We start from the raw sequence: 21,207 nt of genomic DNA on the forward strand, positions 1-21,207 counted from the left end.
CCATAGGTGCTGGAATTAGGGGGTGCTGCACCCCTGCCTTGAAGAGGTTTCCATCATATCCAGGGTTTACAGTTTGGTTCAGTGGCTCTCAGCCCCCCACTATACACATTGTTCCAGCGCCCCAGGGAAATCACACCTTTGACACAGTTCTGCATTTGCAATGTTAATTTTTATTCAGATGACTGATTATCTGGCAAAGAAAATACGCGGCACAAATTCCCGTGTGAATTCCAGGGACAAGACACCAAGTCTTCTTGTGTGTTAGGAAAACAGGGAGGGCCAGAGATTTAGCTGGTCTAAACTGGCCCAGGTCCACTGAGTTCAGTGGAGCATCTGCCTTGGGATCTCTTTAGCGAGGTTCATAGTGTAACAACCCCAGGTGCTTAACCTGTTTGTGGGGTTTGGCTGGAATTCTTGGGCTTTCTCGCTGTGTGCTAAAAGCAGGATGACTTTTTGGGGGCCATGACAAACACCTCTGGTGTGGTTTGGAAAGCTCTGAAAGGCACAGGCTCCTGCAGCTGAGTGAGTGGGCAGGAATGCATGAACTCCACTGAAAGGCAGCGTAATCCTATCCCGTCTCACAGACCACCCTTTAACAAGCCAGAGAGTCCTAAGCCTCTTCAGCCGGACCAGTGGGACAGGTGCCAGGAGTGTCTAAGGGCATGGGAAAACGCTGCTCTAAGGAGAGATTGAAAAGACTTGGATTGTTTACCTGAGAAGGGAGACATGTAAGAGGTGACATGATGAAAATATATACAATAACAAATGGTTCAGGATGGTTGGGAGCTTCTGTTCTCCCTGGCTCATAATACACAAGAGCAAGGGTCACATTCAAAACTGATAAAAGGAAATGCTTTTCACTCAACTTGTAAGTAGACTGTGGAACTCACTGCCACAGGAAGTCACTGAAGCCAAAACTTAGCATGATTCTAAGAGGGACTGACATTGATATGGATAACAAGACTGTCTAGAGTTAGAAGCAATAATGCTTTTATTAATTATTATTATTATTATTATTATTATTTTATTCTTTTTGGAAGGGATATGAAACCTCAGGTAGCATTCTACCATGTGCACATGGACTGGCTTCCTGGTGCCTCCTCAAACTTCTTTCCTCCTGCAACCTGTATTCCTCTCTCCAAGTTCCATGCAGGTTGCTACATCTTTCCTTTTAACAATTGATGTTGTGTCTTTTGTGTTTGCTGACCCGCAGGAACCAGAGGTTACTAGTACATATCCCATCCTATGAATATGGCCTGGACTGCCACTCCATTGCAGTCTCTCAGGGCTCAGTCTTTCACGTGTGTTGGTCGTCAAACCAGTCTCCCACTTCTCGATTGCATTATCGCTTGGGGGTGGGCGGACTTGCATCAACCCTGTTGCTGCCTGTTCTGTTTGGTGGCAGCCTGTTGGTCCTCTGTATTGCTCATGTACCTAGTTGCTTCTGACTCCCCTACTCCAGCCAGCTGATGGCTGAGGTTCTTTCTTTGTCCTCCTTGTCCTGGCCGAGACCCTGTCTGTGTGTCAACTACTATGATCTCCCAAGCAATAGTGTCTCTGGTTTTGTGGGTTTCTTATTGACAGCCTGCATCTGCCCACTGTCCTCAGAATGGTTTTTATTGTACAACACCAGCACCTGGTCACATTTCTACAGTCTAATATTGCTGCTTGTCCATGTTGCCGGGATTACATTACAGAGGGCTCTGAAATCCAGTTGGAATCAAATTGGTGATTGATCGAATAACCTGGCTGTGAACAATGGCATTTGAATGGCTGGCAGCCTTCTGCAGTGCATGCCCGTTGAGAATAGTCTTTGGAGCTGCTAAAGTCACACTGCAGATATGCTCCTCTTCACTGGATGTCTTTACATTCTCATTCACTGCATGTACCGCTGCCCTTGTCTTCCGGGGGTAGCTGCAGCGCAAAGTGGGTCTGTTTCCCAGCCTGTTACACCGTTGCCCATAGGCTGGGCATTTTTCTTTCTGCCCTGCGTGTTGCTTTCCACAGTGTAGACGCTGGACCCTGACGCCTGCGTTCTTGGCCAGTCTGTCTCTGTCCTGCTTTCTGAGTTCCTTTAGCTTGCGCCCCTGTACTTGTTCTGCACGAGTGGCCATTGTTTTGATCCTGTCCCGCCTAGGCAGTTCAGGTGCTCTTGCTATTTGGAGGCATTTCTCTAGGGTTAGATCTGATTGTCTCAACAATCTGTCTGTCACAGAGTGTGGGGAAGTCAGGGCCCTGCACCTCCAATTCCTGCGATTCTCCGGGACTCTCAGCCAGCCAGTAAAACGGAAGGTTTATTAGATGACAGGAACACAGTCCCAAACAGAGCTTGTAGGTACAACCAGGACCCCTCAATCAGGTCCCCAGGGGGGTAGGGAGCTTATCCCTCAGCTTTGGGGCTCCCTCCGCTTCCCCAGCCAGTTCTGAACTGAAACCCCTCCAGCAGTTTCCTCCAGCCACTGCCCCCGGCTCCTCCCCCGGCCTTTGTCCAGTTTACCAGGCAAAAGATGTCACCTGGCCCCAACCCCCCTCCTGGGGTCAGGTTACATGCTCAGGTATTGTCACCCTGGTATCCCATCACCAATGCAGACAATCTCAATAAAACTCCCACGCAACATTCCCAGGGCAATCCACCCCGCTCCCTACTCCGTCACACTGTCCCATAAACCGGAATCCCAGGTCCCACAAATGATCCTGTCTCAGGTTAGGGAATCTTTTAAGGCTCCAAAGTTACATGTGGATGCTGGAGTTCTCAGCTCTGTGATGGAAGTATCTATTTTCTCTTCTGCTTCTTGGTTTTGGGTAAAGAAACAGTATCTCTCTACAGCCTCATTCTGTTCAGTACTCATCAGACACTTTTATCAGCTGTTTCAGGTATTATTCCTGGCAACAGGGTCTCACTCACTTCTCATCTTTTCTCCCCAGTGACATCGTAAAACAGTTTTACTTTCGTTTTTTTGTCTTTATCCCCCACTGTCATATATGTCTCCAGATCCAATTCTTGCTTCCCCTGCATACAGGGATGCACAAGCTTTTGCCTGGAAATCCAGCATTCTTGGTGCTCTGCATCCCCCCATGCTGCCTGTTTGCTCTATTTCTAGGCGCTGCTTTGTCTTCCTGTTAATTACACCCTCTTCCTTGCTGTGGTTCTCCCTACCCTGCTCCCACCATGTTTCATCGACCATGCCCTGAGGTAATTACATGAGAGGACTCCACATTTCTAAACTAAACTGTCTCTTTATTAAGAGTATGCATTGTAGTGGTAGCCCTGTCAGTCCCAGTATATTAGAGAAAGAACTGTTTACAGAAGTGCTGCAGCTGTAGCTGACATTCCAGCCATGTGCTCACAGACTGACTTCCTGGTGCATCCTCCAAACTCTTCCCTCCTGCAATCTGTGCTCCTCCCTCCAAGTTACATACAGGTTGCTATATGTGTGTGACAGAGAGAGAGAGTGGATGTGAGTCTGGCTCCCAGCTCAAAGGGATTATTTTTTTAACTACTCTTTGCATGATTCACCACCCAGCTTTCCTCACTTAACACACAAGGCACAGGGATGTTTTCTCCATTTATATCCAAGGGGAACAAATAGGTTTGAAAGATGATGCTGCTATTACGCAAAAGCCGGCAAAGGGCGTGTAAAGTCAGGGGTAATATCTAACAGGAGTGATTCCTTGTCATTCCTGTTGCCATCTCAAAGATATGCACTAGCTCAGCTAGTAATTATAGGCTTGATGCAGAAACCACTGAGTGAAGTTCTATACCCTGTGTTATACAGCAGGTCAGCCTGTATCATCATCAGGTCTCTTCTGGTTTTAAAATCTGTGAATTGAGTATTTTTATTTTATTTCTATCTAAATAACCTTTGGCTTGAGGGGCCAGATTAAGCAATATACTCTGGCTGCTTTGCAGCCCTGCAGCAATACAAAACAGTCTTAAACCCAACATAACTGGCCAACTATACAGGGTTTACATCTGTGTTGTACTGTCAGAGCAGCACAAAGCAACTGAAGTGTGCCAGTGACTCCAGCCACAATACCAGAGTGCTCATAGTGTGTCTACATAACCACAGGTTTCTTATCTCATTCTACTTCTTACACACCCTGGTTGTGTCTTGTCTTAGACTGTAAACTGTTTGAGGCAGGGACTGTCTCTTCCTCTATGTTTGCACAATACCAGCACACTGTGGTGTAAATAATAATCATTTTGAAAGGCTCAGACTAGAGTTGTGCAAACCTTTTGGAATGAAAACAGCACAAAAACCTCAGAACCTGTCCGGTTTTTGGTTGCGTTACCATCCGTAACTTGCTCAGAATCTCAGATTCATTCAAGGTTTCCCGGAGGCTCACAAAAAAAAGCCAATTGTCCAAGAGACTGAGCTGCTACAAGCCACAAAATATCTCACAATATTTGTTTTGTAGATTTTTGCATTCAAATTGTTCCCACTTCATTTGCACAAATTCCCTCCTTCCCTGTATTGGCAGGGCAGGCAAAAGGCCAATTTTCTCATAGAAACCCCAGGAAAACACAAACGATCACATTTGCAATGGGAAGGTCACCAACTTCACTCAAAAAACAATCCCATTTTTGCCTGCAATAGACCCACTTTGCCGTGAAAAATCTCCACATCGTCCGAGTTCCTACCAAAATGTGAAAACCTTTGATTTCAAGTTATTTTGCATTTTGTTACCACTATTCCACACGCTCCCAGCTTTGTGTGAACCTGGGCAGATTTATGGCTTGGGTAGAACACAGGAAAAACTCGAGTTCAGCTGAGTGGTCCTTTGGGTTCTGGCACTCGTCTGAATCCCAGATTCAAATCAGGGGCCGTGAAGCCCTGAAATCAATGATTGTGCCCTGCTTTCTGTCTCTCAGATATATCAATTAGCACTGGGTGTTTGACTTTAAGGCGGCAAATGATTTGCTTTACCTCATTATTGTCAGTTACTTTAGGGGTCATGCCACTGACTGCACAGACTCAGTATCTTCTCATCTGACGCTAAAGGAATGTCACCCTTTAGCACATTAATATTCTCCAGGCTGACACCCCAATGAAGGCCTGAGGAGACACCGGCCTCCTCTCCTCCCTACAGCACCAAAAGCTTGACACAGTGCTCACTCTGCCTTGCTTTCCATGTGAAAGGCACGCTGGTTTTCCTGCTGGTAGGTCGTACTCACTGAGTGGAGAGAATGGGTCTGATTCTGCACTCATGCAGCACTGGGGCTCCACTGGTTTCAGCGGCATTCCTCCTGGTACACTGGGGTAGAGGAGAATCAGGACCATGTGCTGAAGCTGGGTGCTCAGCAGTAAGTCGGCGCTGCCTGTTACTCCCTTCCTGGAGGTGGGTGGCCCCTCTTCCCACTCCACCATGCCAGCCCGGAGCGCTGAGTCAATGCAGGGAATGGGGTGGGAATTTGTAGCTAGGATAGGCCAGTTGCAAATTACCACTGCCTAGAGCCAGGGGAAAACAAGATGTGAATTGTGGCTGCTGGAGACCCAGTTTCTTAGTTGGAGATTCTCCTGGGGCAGCACAACAGTGCACCACCTAACAACAGGCTGGGTCCTTGTGCGACAGTCTAGCGGCGTGATTCATTGCTGGTGGCAGGTTAGCTCTAAGCCACTAATGTGTCTGGGATATCAGCAGCTCCCGTGTAAGACAAATTACTTTTATGTAAAGCAAACTGATTTGGGTCTTGGTTTTGCACATATTCCCTGGCTAAGGTATGGGACACAAATCAGTTGTCAGTAGTGTTGCTAGTTTACATGAATGGTGCATTCACCCCGCGGGAATTAACCTGACATAGAGCGCTTCAGTGTGATAGAAGCTTATTCAATACGTGCTCTGTGTATATTCTGTTTTCCAGACCTAATTTGAGAAGAAAGACATTTCACAGCCAAGATGAGCTGCATTTCCTACATATTGGCTTTTGCCCTTTGCCTGGGTGAGTTTACTTGTTTTCTCAATGTATCATCAGTGCATCCATTCGCTAGAGCAAACGGTCAGAAGAGCAGGCTCTCAAACATGGATTTAAATAGTATGTCATCTGCTTTATTCCACACAGCCTTAGGTTACAATGACTTTTAATTTACAAATCCACATTGCTCCCAAGTTCACTGAAACTGTCAAAGAGTTCTGTCTAAGGGCTCGTTCCACTACCCTATTGAAGTCCAGGGGCATCTTTCCATTGACTAAATGGGCACTGGACAGGAAATGTATTGCACTATTCACACTCTTCCAGAGGAGAGTATACCCACCCTGTCCCTATAGACACTCGGCTCACTCTCTTTTCAACTGGCCAACACACAATCAATGGATGGGTTAGATTATTTGAGTCCTGCTTCATTGAAAGTGACTTTAGCCTTCTAGGCTGCTGCATTTTTAGAATATGCTCTTTTGATCCTTCAAATAGTATTTTCCTGAGTATAGTAGTTGTATTAGCTTATCAAAATCACTTAGCAATAAGGAGGTGAAGAAAAGACTCCTTGTCACAGACTATAAATTAAGGGATGCTTTACAAGACTCCTCTGGGAATTTTAGAATTTTTATTTCATCTTGTATAAATAACTATGGGCTATTTTTAACTTTATTCCAATTTGCTGCAGGATTTTCAATGGACCTGGTGAAAGCTGCATCAGTAAGTTGTTTTGCCATCTGCTTAAATATCATCAAGACACTAACGCAGCTCCTAAGGAATGCTAACAATGAGGTATTTCAGGTAGCTCAGCAAACCCTACCAGATAGTCCAATGCGAGAGAGATCAGCAGAGACCTCCAAAAGAAGGGTGAAAACAGGGCAATAAGAAATTAGGATGATAAGATGTTGAAACTGTCCCATGCAATAGAAACCAAAGATAATACTAAGGCTCTATAAAGTAGAAGGAAAAGAGCTGCATTGGACCTGACATTTTAAAAAAATGTACGTACATAAATGAACACCCAGTTGCACATCTAAAGTAGGTGCAGTTATGGTGAGAGAATTATTAATTATTATTATTATTATTATTTGTTTGCATTACCAAGGTGTCTCTGAGCCTGAGTCATGGACCAGGACCCCATTGTGCTAGACGCTGTACTAAAGTAGATCGTGTGTAATTATCTAATTTGCATATGCAATCATAGTAATTGCATGAAAAAAATAAACAATTATTTTGTACAGATATTTGCATCTTGAATCCAGCCCACTAGTTTGTCTTGTGCCTCTGTTGTGGGTTCATGTCCCACAGCATATTCTGTCTCTAAGTAAATGGCGTGAGGACCACGATCTGGATGTGTCATGGCTGAGCAATGCCATGTGAGAACTGCAATGAGGAACATGCTGAGAACAAGGTGTTGCTGCATTCTGGTGGTGGGTGACAGTTAGTTCTGTATAGCGAGGGCCTGGTCCTGGGTCTGGCTGAGTGACAACACATGCAGCACCCAAGGAGGATAGAAAAAGTAACTTTCTGCCACCTTTGCAGGTCCCCAATGCTGCGTCTGGGCTTCTGCTTGGCCCTTGTTGTAACTTTGAACAGCCCCAGAGCGGCTGTGATTTTTTCTCAGCTGTCCACAGCCTCAAGGGGCCATTCCAGCTGTTGTAGAATGCTGATAGCAGTGACACTCCGGCCACACCCCTTCTGTCAGAGCCAGCAGCTTTCCAATCCCCCCTGCACTGCTCCAGTGTCACAGCCCAGAACATCCAGCCCACCGTCTGTGAAATGACTTGCCGCCTTGAAGGAGGAAAGGAGTTCTACAATATAAGATACTCTTAGTATTATATTAAGATATGGTATTGTAACCATAATAAAGTCGGTGGTAGGACCATGTCAATCACTCATGCAAGAAAGTGAAAGATTAAATTTCTTTGTTTGCCTTTTTTCCCCCTCCCACTCTAGTGTCCTGCTCCTGGCATTCAGATAAATGGTATGTGATTGCTGTGTTCAGTCTATCATTGTATTTTGTGATAAGCCTTAAGGTTTCTTGTGGGGAGGAAACGTTATTTTTTTCTTTTTCTTCCTCTTTTATCAGCAACAGAAGTTTGCGAGAACATAACCAGGTATTTGCAGAAAATAACTGGAAAAATCTTTTTTGGAAGCATAGTTTAGCTGTTGCATGCTTTCCCAGAGTAGGTTCAAAGTCAGCTTAATCAGAGGTGGGAGGAGATTATCTTCCTGCCCCTACACTTTGGAATCATAGACAAGTCCATAATCAACCCCTATTTTAAAGGTTCAGCTCTGGATTATGATAACTCTCAAATGGGAAACCTATCTGGCTCATTGGGTGCTCAGAGTTAGTATGGGAGGACTATGATCTCAGGATGAACCAGCCCAAGGCTAGGCAAAATCCAGGTTCATTGCATTGGTGAAGCCCTTGTTTGCAAAGACTGATTGAATGAGTCCTTCCAGCATCACCAAGGTCTGATGTACTGACATTAGGCTTGGAGAAGGCTAGCAGGCAAAATCGAGCTGCAGTAAGTGGGTGCAACTCCCATTAAAGTCCCTGAGCCATATTCAGTGGTGACCTAAACAGAGGGGTAAGTTACACACTGGGTGTAAATTGGTCAGAATATGGATGTATTTGCACCAATTTCACATACTGAGTGTAACTTGCACGCCAAGAGAATGTATCAGGGAAAGCAACAAACGGGAGATTGTGAGAGGAAGCAGGATATTCTCACACTATATATTCCCCACCATCCCCAACACTCAGATTCAGCTCTGCCCTAATGGTGCCAGATACAACCACAGATCACAATGGGCGCTGAACCTGCTTATGCCAAAGCTGAATTTGTTCAACCAGCCTGGGACAAGTTATGCCACTCTGGCAGGGGCGGCTCCAGGCCCCAGCACGCCAAGCGCGTGCTTGGGACGGCATGCCACGGGGGGTGCTCTGCCAGTCGCTGGCAGGGCGGCAGGCGGCTCTGGTGGACCTCCTGCAGGCGTGCCTGTGGAGGGTCCGCTGGTCCCGCGGCTTCGGTGGAGCATCCGCAGGCATGCCAGCGGGAGGTCCACCAAAGCTGCGGGACCAGCGGACCGTGGGACAAGCGGACCATCCACAGGCACGCCTGCGGGAGGTTCACCGGAGCCACCTGCCACCCTCCCGGCAACAGGCAGAGCGCCCCCCGCAGCATGCCGCCATGCGTGGGGCAGCAAAATGTCTAGAGCTGCCCCTGCACTCTGCCTCTTACAGCCTTTCTCTGACCAGTTTACACTCAATGCGCAGCCTATATTAGTAGTTAGAAAACATGAATTTAAAGACTGTCTGCACACACTGATACTTTGTCATTGATTTCGGTGGAAGCTGAACTCACATACCATATGTTCTGAGCTGAAAAAGAAGCAGCTCGTTAGCCAGTCACTAAAGACACTGAATTAACATTCGTTTCACTCGTGTGTTTGCTCTTGTGGAGTACATTGCAGTTTCTTCCTCTCTTTTCACAGTAATGATGTTGGAGGGGCCTCAAATTTCACTCATTTAATCTGTGACAATGTGAGTATCACAAAGTGCTAATCAGGAGGTTGCAAATATCCTTCCTATTCCAGTCTACCTTATTTCACTGCAATGTTAACATCTTGCTAGCTTCCATAATTTCAAACTGGTTGAGTTTGCTAGGACGTTATGGGCATTGATAACAAGGAAATGATTCTAAGAGTCACAGTCCCCTGCTTGGTCCACCCCCTGCTCCAAAGGGAGGGTCTTTATCAGAACTTTCCCCTCCATACTGGCCAGTGCACTGGTGGGGCAGAGACAAGGCTACCCACCATTGCACTTCTCCTCACGCACCTGAGCAGAAGGAGGGGGGAGCAGCAGCCCCATGGAAGTGACGTGGGATGCCCATAGGCCATACAAGGGAGCTAGGAGCAGCCCTGCTCTCCCTTACTCTCCCAGAGTAGTATCATAAATTTAGGTAATAGCCATACCAGAACCATGCCAGGTTCAGGGTGTAAATACCTTCACAGGGAGAAAATACCGAGTCCTTTAATCTAGCGGAGCAAGACGTATGAAGAACCAATAGCTGGAAGCTGAAGCCAGACACATTCCAATAAGAAATAAGGCACAGTTTTTTAACAGGAAGAGTGATTAATCACTGGAACAAATTAGCAAGGGAAGTGGTGGTGTCTTCAAATCAAGACTGGGGCCTTTTCTGGAAGATTTACCTTAGTTAAACACAAGCTAGTGGGCTCAATACAGGGATAACTGAGTGGCCAATGAGGGTCTGTCATACAGAAGGTCAGATAGATTATCAAATGGTCCTTTCTGGCCTTAAACTCTATGAATAACTTGGGGTTAATAGCTATCATGTCAAGCAGGAAGTGATGTTGTCATTTTGGAGAAAGAAAGAAAGAAAGAAAGAAAGAAAGAAAGAAAGAAAGAAAGAAAATTATTTATTGTCTAGGTCAACGGATTTGTTTCTTCTCCAGCTACACAACTTGTCAACATGGAACAGTTCCTTTATCAGTGAAGCATTTGAGTTCCTGCTGAAGAAAGACGTTGATTTACAGCTAGGGGTTCTGAAGCTCCTTGTCAGCAAAGTGAATGGGAAAGAGCTGGAGGAGGCACTGGAAGAATTTAATGACAAGGTAAACTAGCACTTTGAGTTAGGCTCCATGAAGAAAGTGCAGGATTTATTTAAAGGACATGTCTTACTCTAGCACTTTGAGAAGGAACATTACCTTCTCCTTCTTGCCCTTGTGTTATTGTTCTGTGTTGGCTGTTAAACTACAGATACTCTTCTTATATTCTACCCTCTGCAGAGTGCCAATACTTTTGTTACCTGAATGGTAAGAAAGCAGCCATCGCTATAACAGGATGCAGTGCAGTCTAGAGAATGCACGTAACCCAAGACTGTGAGCCAGGACGCTTAGGTTGTGTTCCTCCCCCTGACTTGCTTTCTGGCTTGGAGCAAATCATTGTGTTTCTTGGTGTCCCATTTTCCTCATGTGTAAAGTAGGGATACAATGTTGCCCTCTCTCATGGGGTGCGGGGAGCTGTCAGTAAAGCTGGTTGAATAGAAAGAAAATATGATGACAGATTGATAAGCCAACTTCAGCTCACAAATGGTTTCCTAGCACAAAAAACAGCTAAATTCATAACTAGTATTACTAGTGACAAATCGTTTGTCCATCTCTGGTTGTGAGGCCTAAAGAATTAGCATTTGTGAAACTCCTCGGGATCCCTGGCTGACTGGAGCTATAGCTGGGTGATGTACGGGATGCTGATTGTTACCCAATATCAAAGATAAAATATTTATGTTGCAGGTTGTTAACTCCTCACAGATCCCATCAGAATGGAAAGGCTTTGCACTGGAGGCATTATGGGATGGGAAGCTGAGAAACGAAGAGCTTTATAACAAGACAGAGTTTGTGGAGCCATGGTTCCAGAAGAGGTTAAGGCCTTTTTTAGCTGCAGTCTCTATCAACATACTCCAGTGCCTTCAGAATGAGACCTTGGGATGCGCGCAGTATCAAGCAATGTATGTTTCACTGGTTATATCTAGTCTCATTAGTAAATATCTCCCGTCTCCCAACTCTCTGTGTTAGAAATGGATCCGTAACTTGGATTCAATTCAAATAGTGTTCCTGAGGGCCTGAGCTTATGGGGGACTGAGTGCTGTCTGCTGCCGTTTATATCGGTGTGAGCTGGAAGTGCTTAGCACCAAGTAGTAAGTGCTGAGCATCAGGCTGGATCAGGATCTGAGTTCGACACCTTCCTGGGTTATGGATGCAGGATAGATAGATACTGTATCTATATAAATGACTGATACCTTAGATTTGGTAACATCTGCTTCTTTGATGAGCGAGTTGGAGAGATTAATCAGGGAAAGAGAGAGCGAGAGAGAGAGAGAGAAGAATATTAGGGAAAGGTGGAGTGAGAGCTACGTAAGACAGCAGTTCAGAGCCTGGTGTGTGGGCATGGTACCCATAGTGGGAGAGCAGCATGTACTGATCATGTGTACAACATTCACAGCCAGGCGAGGAGATTCTGTGACCTCTCCTTTAAGTGGAATCTATGATAAACAGCCGTATTGAGATCAAAGACTGGGAGGCAAAAAGCTGAACGGGACATCTTGCCTGTGAGAACTAATCTGCCCCCTCTCTCTCTGTGATGTATTATTCCCTGTTCCAGAGTTAAAGGCCTGGATCTGGAATTTAAAAAGATGAGCCACAGTACCCAAGAGGAAGTCTACGGTGCTTTCCAGCTTCCTTACCTGAAAGGGTTAAACGTTGCAGGTAAGGGAAGGCAAACCTGACCCATCGCTGGATGTTTTCAGGAGATTTTACTGGTGGATTGGCTCTGACACTTGGAGTGCCAGGTAGGCAGTGATTCCTGCTGGAGAGCTCAGTTTATGCAGAGGAGCTGCCTGGCAAAGAGGCTGCGAATGCCCTGGAATACAAGCATGGGCTGCCCAGAAATCAGCGCATTTTTCAATGCTTACTTAGAACTTGGATATTTTTGCTGAAGCCTCTTCAAGTTTTATTGAGTGGTGCTGGGGGAGTTTTAGCACCTGCAGATCCTGGCCTTTTGAATAGCCTCAGCAGTGTCTGATCTCATGGCAATTTCTAGTGAAGCATCATTTTTTCAGCATCACGTTTCATTTGAGCTGCTGGAGGCACCCCCATGGCTGTGCATTGTTCTCTTGCAGGATCAGCATGTGTTGATGGCCTTAACACCAGCACTGCTTGGCTAACGGTCAACTTTAGAAACTTCAGCAGACACGCCGCGTATCACGACTTGCTCTCTCTGAACTCCAGATTTAATGGGGTAAGTAGTGGCTATGATTATTCCTACATATAGAGTCAGGCGTGGTTATATTTTGGGGGTAGGACCCTGTTCTAAATGAGTTTGCTGGCTTCAGGCTGCTTCCTAGTCAGACAGGTGCTAATAATCAGAAACCTCGTTGTCACTGCCAGCGCTGAACGGCTCCCTGGTGGAGGTCCCAGCAGAGAGGTCAGTGCTTGATTGTGCCCTGGGGAATGAACTACTCTAGGAGTGGTTCCTGGGGCCGATGGCTGAAACGCATCGGTATCAGCGAGTGTGGGGGACACTTACCCTGTTACTGTCCATGTGGTGCCTGTTGTGTGGATAAATACAAGCCGTGAGCCTGCAGACATCAAAAGCTCTGCAGAAAATCAACTCAACCCCATCCTTCACCAGCACGGAGGGTTTTCTGAAAACCAGAGCAACGTGTGTTTTGCCTTGAGTCACTAAAATTGCTGCCCTGGGCATCCTTCCTACCTAGAGCAGATGTTTCATTCCTATCCCTTCTCCTTTCACTCTGCCCCTCTCTTAGCTCGATGTGCTCAGTGGTTTGACAGTGAAGCAGCGTGCGCAGTTATCAGCCACCCAGGGGACCTTGCGGACCCCAGAAGATGTTCAGAGACTGATGAGTTTTGTGACCACCTCTACAGTAACCGAGTACATCGATGAATTGAACAGACAGGTCAGGCTGGTGAGAGTCATTCCAGTGTCCAGGCCATAGCGTGCCACTGGAGGAATTGTCACTGAAGGCAGTGGAACTTTTATGCAAAAAACCATGGCAGGATTCATAGCCCCGATAGGCTCAACTTCCTCAAAAACGTTGGGGTACTTTTATGGGAGTGTAGGTACAATACGGTATCTGTTCTGCGTGCCCATCCATGGGTGACACATTCCCTGTTTCTCCATAAGGAACATGTGGATACGGGGAGGGAAGATGAGGCTTGGGGTGAGACACTGCAGCTGGGAGGAATTTGGGACCGGGAGAACTGTGCTTTTATTTTCAAAGTAGCGTGTGTCTCCCTTGGGCACCTGGGCGAGGGTGTGAGGATGGGAGTGGAAAAGAGGCAGGGGGGAATCTAAAAGCAAGCCGTGCTCTCCAGAGACTAGAGACCTATTGGAATGAGATAACCAGCTCCCTTCCCAGCGGCTTTGAATCCAAGACACCTTGGGCCACATCTGCCGCTGGTGTCCTGCATAGCTCCTTTGCCTTCAGCAGCGCTATGTCAGTTCACATCAGCTGAGGACCTGCCCCCTACAGCTCTCCATTTCTGGTTCCCTTTGCTCCAGGCCAGCCTGAGTCTGAAGGGGGACATCAGAGCCACGCTGCTACAGCACGTCCTAGCTGCAGCCCAGCCAATATTCCAGAAGGCAGATGATGCTGAATTCGTGCACTGGATGGATCCTCGCCTTGCAGGCTTGATCTCAGGACTGAACAGCACCCATGTCCCACTCGTTTTCAGCGGTCTAGAATCTAGAAACTGCTCTGCCATCAACGCTGTGTAGGAGCTATTTCCTTCCCCTGTTTATCATAGGACTGGCTCAGACTATTATTATCATCAATTAAAGCTGGTTGGAAAAGGTTATTCCCCGCTCCCCCATGGGAAGTTTTGATCTTTCAGCAAAACATCTAAGTCCAAAAGGTGTCAGCCAAACCCTGACATACTTTGATTCTGAAATGCTGCTGCAGTGCCTCATGGGAGCTGTAGTTCATGTTCCTCGCACTCCCATTCTCCTCTATGCGCCAGGCTCCCTGGTTGGACAACATCTCCCTTGATGCACATTGGACTGCCCTCTTGGTGAGCCAATGTGGTACATCATGGGATGTCCTTGGTCATAGTGTAGACAATGGTTCCTCAAAAACCCAATTTTCTGTCATAAAACAGTTTTGACAGAAAACTTCTGACCACCCCTATTATCAACACTTTTCACGTTCAGACCTTTCAGACAAGGACCTCAAGTAGCACCTTACAAAGGTGAGTGGCTATTATGATTCCCATTTTTCAGAGGGAGAAACAGATGCAGCGAGGCAGTGACAGAGCTAAGCATAAAACTCAGGAGCGCTGACTCCTGTTCCTATGATCTAACCAGGACATCATTTTACATCCTCTGTTGATTATGTGCTTATTATTTCTTACCGTGCTGCCCACTGCTAGGTGCAGGTATATAAGGACGCAGTTCCTGCCCTGAAGAGCTGTTACATTGTTCTGATTTGTTTTTTTATGGAGGAAGGGGGTTATATTAAATTGTATAGATTACACTGAAGCCAGATCTACATGTAATGAAAGCAGTTTATTTCTGTGAACCCTGCACGGCTGCTAAAATACAGCAGTGTTAATAACACAGGGTCTGGGCATTAGAATATTATGATGATGATGATGATGATGGTGTTATATTATGGACACAAGCAACTGGTGGATTCTAGCCTAGATTAAATGCACTGGCTATTCCAGACTGTTGCCATGTAGAGATGTGCATCTTTTGAATCTCCAGCCAACCTCCTTCCCCCCTTCATTCCCGAAAGCATGAGCAGGTTCAGGGTTCCCCGTTTCCAAGGGGCCTCCCAATTTTTCATCTCCATCTCCCATGAAATACACAAGCAGATTGGCATATCGATATTTTTGGTCCATCCAAACAGGGGTTAGCCTTAATCTGGTCCCAGGGTCCAAACCCCTGGCTCCTGGTGGAGTTTCCCAGCCAAGTCACTGGGCTTTGTGCCTCAGTCAACCCAGCTGGAGAGTGGGCTGAAAAACCTCCCAAGAATACACTGTACCCGAGCTGAGTTTACCGGGGCTCCTATCCAAATCCCACTGAGGTCAGTTCAGACTCTTGATGGGAACTTCAACAGGAGTTTGATTAGGCCTTTGAGTACCAGGAGGGGGTTGCTAAGCTGCTTAACTGGAATGAGTTAAGTGATGTATCTGCTGTGTTACAGAGTAACTGTGCTTAATAGCTCCATCACCGACTTCAGCAACACCACGCAACAGAGCATTTACCACGGGATACTGAACGTGACAGCCGGTAAGGAGCATTGTTCACGAAAAGGTTTCACTGAACGATTCAGCTTTGACAAAACGTTAACCTTTCATCGTAACTGGTTCTTTCCACTCCTCTGAGCCCCACTCCCATGCATTATTTTTAAGCCGTTGTCCTTTTCCCTCTGGTTATTTCAGGTTCCTCCCTACGGTGCTACGCCACAAACACTAGTTTCGCCATGTATCTAAGAGAGACGTTTCAGGGCTTTGCTGCTTTTCTGAATCTGAGAGATCTCGCCTCAATCGTTCCAGCATCTGAAATCCCAAAGGTACTGGAATAGCTAGGAAATGTGTTCGCAATCTTGCTACAACCCCCGTTTACACACACAGCCCACCTGAACAATCCTGTGAATTTGTACACGTATTCAGAGCGCGGTCTCCACATTTATTTTTTGCCTAATGCAGGAGGGGGCATTCGGCCTCCTGATGTACCTCCTTCTTTTAGAGTTTCTCTCAGTTACTAGTCCAATTGCTAGTGGCACGTCTCTCTCTCTCGCTCTCTCGTATTTACAGGGGACCAATCACAGTCGTATCTAAGCCAACTGCCCCATTCCACTCCTCTGTTCATCGTTGACCTATGTTTAATTAAGTCTCTTGAAAGTTTCTATTGCACTTTACACAGCCTGTTGTCACACAGGTGAAATAAGAGGCTGGCCTTGGAAAGTTCTACCTGTACTCACATTGGGGCGATTCAAGTGATCTCTCCTATGAGTAACGTTTACAGAGCTGGACCCTAAATGGATAGATCTGAGTCTGGTTCCTAGTGGACAAGTTGTCCAGTCCACACTACCAAAACCACCACTTCATTGTGGCCCTTCAAATGCATCAGAACTCAAGGGAGAGTTCTCAAGGCAGAGAGGCCAAGGGCTAACTAGCCACTGAGTCCGAACTCCACTTTCATTGCTAGGGGTGATCCATTCCAGTTCAGCGTCGGGCACATTGGCAGGAGAGAGCAGAGGGAAGTTACCAGCTCTGTGGTTTATACCCATTCTGTACATGAACAGGCTTCAGGGTTGTCAATCCAGCACCCATCACTCATACAACAGTCACAGCAAACAGTTCCTGTTATCTAAGAGTCGCTACCATCAGCCTTCTCCAGCCTAATCCTTATCTCTTCGTCCCAGATTGTGAATACAATGGCCCCAGCTGCACTGGCTGATTTGTTATCCAGTTCCGACTTTCTCAATGACAACAACTTCCTGACTGTTCTTCTGAAGAACTATAAAAGGAGAGGGGCCTTCATTGACCTATTTAACAAGAGGAGCATTGTGGTAGGTCAGATATTTGCTTCTCACTTTCCATAAGTCCAAATGAACCTCCATATTGTAATGGGTTTTGCACGGAAACACCCACCAGTGACTTGAATTAACAGGGGTCCAAATCAAGAGAATTCAGTGAGTTCCAGAGGCAGCAAAGGGATATTGAAAATGTGTCTGGACACTGCAAGTACTAAAAAATCAGGAAACTCTTTGCCTTTGGGATATATTGGATCTTGCAGAGTGTTCTTGGAAATTGACAGTATTTTATTGGGTTTTATAATATAGGAAGGACAAAAAAGGAGAAAAAATTACATCTACAACTAAAAATGACTGTGGGACCAAGAGCTCCATTAATATCTTCCAAGATGCAATCTGAATAATCTAGCACAGACTAAAGTAAAGAAGGGTACATTGCTGCCATTTTCCTTTGCCTTCTCTCTAGGACACCCTCCCAAATGAAACCAGGATGGCCGTGCTGGCTGGCGTGTGGCCTGCGGTGTTGAGGAGTGACAACGAGACAGTGGTGGACACGTGGCTCAGCGCACGTCTGTCGCAATATTTCAGTTTTATCCAAGGCAACATACTGAACTTCAGCGGGACCCGGAACGCCAGCTGCACAGCGTTCCGCAAGATGTAAGCACCCTCAGCGGAGCACGGGTGTCACAAGTATTTCTGATCCTTCTCTGAACAAATTTCTTGACATTTACGGGTCTGTAACACAAAATACTCAGAGTCGCAGAACATTTCTTAACATTTCCTTGTTCCATCTTTGTTTCGAGTACCAGCGTCCCGGTCTATATGAGGAAGCCATCCTGTTGCTTAGCTGCATACCTGTTCCTTTCCCCGTTTCTAGGATGTGTTTGCTTTTGCTGTCTAATCTTCACTACTCCTTTGTTTCCGTTTCTCCATACAGCGTGGGCAAACTGAGCAATAACGTTACAGCTTTCAAGGTCAGCCAGCAAGAGATCTATAATTTCACCAAAGCCTATCTCACCGGTAAGTCTCAGTGTCTTCCCTAGGAGCAGATGGTCTGCTAGAGAACAGCCTGTATTCTCTTCTCACGTGATAGTGCCCAATAGCATGAGAAGTTAATGTTTGAATCCTGCCCTGGATCTGGTTTAGGCTGAAATTCAGAGGTCAGGTTCAAGGCAGAATCTGGGCTGGGTTTGAGTTTGGATTCTGCAATGGTGGAATTGCAATAAGTATTTGCAAGAAATTTTAACTTCCAGCAGTAGAACTCTCATGACAGCGCAGATATCTATAGCCACAGAACTTTATCTCTAGCTGCGTCACCTGGTTTATGATTTAACTGTCATTTATTATGCAGCAACAAGTGCTAGGCCCAGATGTTACAATGCCAGTGACCCACGCACAGCAAACTGGTTTGCTGCTTACCTTGGGCGTTCCATCCGCTACAGCAGTGCGGACGATGTAAGAACATTCATCAACAACAACGCAACACTTGTAAGTATGCTGGCTGGGGGCTTCAGTGTGATCGTGATAGTGCGATGCAAGCCAACATGGACATTACCACAGCATGAGATTCTAGGCCTAGATCCAGCTCCAACTGAAGTTAGGGGTAAAACTCCCATTGAATTCAATGGGTGTGGGACCTGGTGGCATGGTCAAGGCAGCTACCAGGCCCCAAAACAGCTCTGCCAATCACAGCTGGACCTCAGACAACAGCAGAACCTGTTAGCATGGGGAGAATGCACAACTCCTATAGAGTTGAGTTTACAAGAGTTAAGTATCAGAGGGGTAGCCGTGTTAGTCTGGATCTGTAAAAGCAGCAAAGAGTCCTGTGGCACCTTATAGACTAACAGAAGTATTGGAGCATGAGCTTTCGTGGGTGAGTACCCACTTCATCAGACGCACGCTTATGCTGCCACAGGACTCTTTGTTGCTTTTATGAGAGTTGATATCCTTCAAAGTGGGAAGGTCTCCACTTACGTAGTTAAGGTGCAGTCCAAGAGCCAGGTTCTTCTGGGATTCCAGTTCCCTGGGTGGGAGGGAAGGTTTTTTTTGACAAGGACAGGTACATCCACGGAGCCTTGGCAGGCATTGAAAATAAACTCAGCATCCTACCCAGACTTACTCCCCATGTACTCACTGGGGCTCCCTGCACTATATACCACGAAAAGAACTCAGTGACACAGTCTGTATCTGCCTTGAATCCACCTGTGCACATGTGAGATTTAGCTTTGCGGGTTCCTGTAGGGAAAAGACAAAGATCTTTGCTGCCAACAATCCACACGCTTTACTTCTCCCACTCCAAGCAGAGACCCAGCCCAACTTCCTGAGAAGTATTCTGGGTAGCATACTCCAACAGGTGTTTCCTGTGCTAAGAAGTACTGTAGTTAGACCTACACTAGCGGGCTTTAAAAAAATTATTGGCTTAATCTCAGAGTTGCTGAGTGCCGTCAGTTCCTGCTGAAGTCTACAGAAGCAGCAGATGCTCAGCATCTCTGAAAATCACGCTGAGTGTGGACTGACACTACACATTCACCTTTTCCTAGCTCCAGGATCTAGCCGTAAACCCAGACAATCTGAGACTCATCAGCCACACAAGAATCCATAAGGACGTAGCAGAGCTGTATGCCACAGCGCTGTTTGCCAAGAATTCAAACTTCAGTCTTGTCAAGTGAGTAAGAAATATTTATTAGCACTAAAAACAAAGAAAATTTGCAGGAAAGGAATTAAGATGGTGAGTTTGCTTCCATGTACTGTGCAAACGTTTATAGAAGAGCATCTATTGTTCATTTAAATTTATACACACGCTTATTATATTTATGAGAGTGGGGTGAAAAATGGCAAGTTTCATGAAAAAAAAAAACACCACACAAATCTTTTGTTTTATTGATTTTTTTGTGAATTTTTTTTTAATGTTTTTGATTTTTTATTTTTTTTCTCGTTTTTCAGTTTTTTGTCCCCCTTCCCCTTTTTTCCCCCCCTCCTCTGAAGAAGGATGGTGGGGAAGAAAGAGGAAAAACAAAAAAATGAGCAAACAAAAATGAAACCTTAAAACTGAAAAAAATTCAAATTGGGGTTTTTTGATTGAAAAATTAGAAAATTTTGAAAAGAAACCAGAAAGATTCTATATGAACATTTTCATTTTTTTTAAAAAGTCCATTTTAATAGGAAAAAAAGTTTCAAATGAGAAATATTGACCAGCTGTATAAATAATAGCCAATTGCAGACACTCTCTCTGTCTCACCCATCCACCTACCCTACTAACATGTTTTTCATTTCACTTTGCTCAAAGCCTTCCAGACCAGCTCCTCTGCTTTGCCAGACGTTCTACTGCAATACGCCTGCTCAACTCCAGTGCTTCACTGAGCATCATTGCTAGGATAAACCTCCATTGTGGCCCTTCAAACGCATCAGAATTCAAAGACCCCTTTACCACTGACCACCAGGTAAGTATCCAGAGGTCTGTGTGATGTTTCTTAGCTGTTCAGAAGCCAGAGGGACATCCCATCAGAGTGTAACTCTAGGGGGAGGTCAGGTGCAAGGCTCTGGGGAAGTGTTGAATCGGAGTTTGCAGCTCATACCTCTCTCTGAAAAGGCTGAATCCCAACACTCCAAAATTTCAGGGAAGTTTGGCTTTGGAACCAGTCATCTGTGTGGTTTTGGTTTGACCCTTAATTTAGTTATAAAGTTTAGATCTAGACCCAGAGTCTGAATGTAGGTTGATCATCTGGAGATTGGCTTCTAGGCCACAGTGTAAAAAAACCCAACATTCTTGAGCAGAATTTTGTCTCAGGTGAATGTTCCACAGAATTTTCTAGGTGGACTTAGTTATTAGCAATTTGTCAATTATTATTTACAATTTTCATCTCCCTTTCCTTCCAGCTTGCAACTATGCTTGTAGCTCAGATCACTACTTTTGATGCAAGGACCCTGGCTGCTTTGGGGCAGCAAGCCGTGGGGCTGACCTCTGGGCAGATTTTAGAACTCAGAGCACAGGATATAGCAGATCCACTGGCCTTGCAGTCGCTTGGACAAGTCAACGGCTGGGATAGGGGACAATCTCAAGGGCTGATGAATAAGTTAATCAGCAGTAATTTCACGGTAGGAATTTGTCATCTTGTTAAGTGGGTCTGAACAGAGCATCTCTTGCTGATGTTATTTTGCCCATTTTGTATCTAGTGCACATATATTTTGATTGCACATTCATCATTA

General features: G+C 45.8%; 1 long non-coding RNA gene across 1 annotated transcript; it reads left to right on the top strand.

The window, feature by feature from the left end:
• Positions 1-16,987: 16,987 nt before the first annotated feature.
• On the top strand, positions 16,988-17,960 carry LOC120373283. Its single transcript, XR_005585474.1, has 3 exons — positions 16,988-17,037; positions 17,468-17,658; positions 17,939-17,960. It is a non-coding gene; the product is annotated as an uncharacterized LOC120373283 (long non-coding RNA).
• The last annotated feature ends 3,247 nt before the right edge of the window (positions 17,961-21,207 follow it).

Source organism: Mauremys reevesii, linkage group 10 (assembly GCF_016161935.1).
Source record: "Mauremys reevesii isolate NIE-2019 linkage group 10, ASM1616193v1, whole genome shotgun sequence".
Classification (NCBI taxonomy): Eukaryota; Metazoa; Chordata; order Testudines; family Geoemydidae; genus Mauremys; species Mauremys reevesii.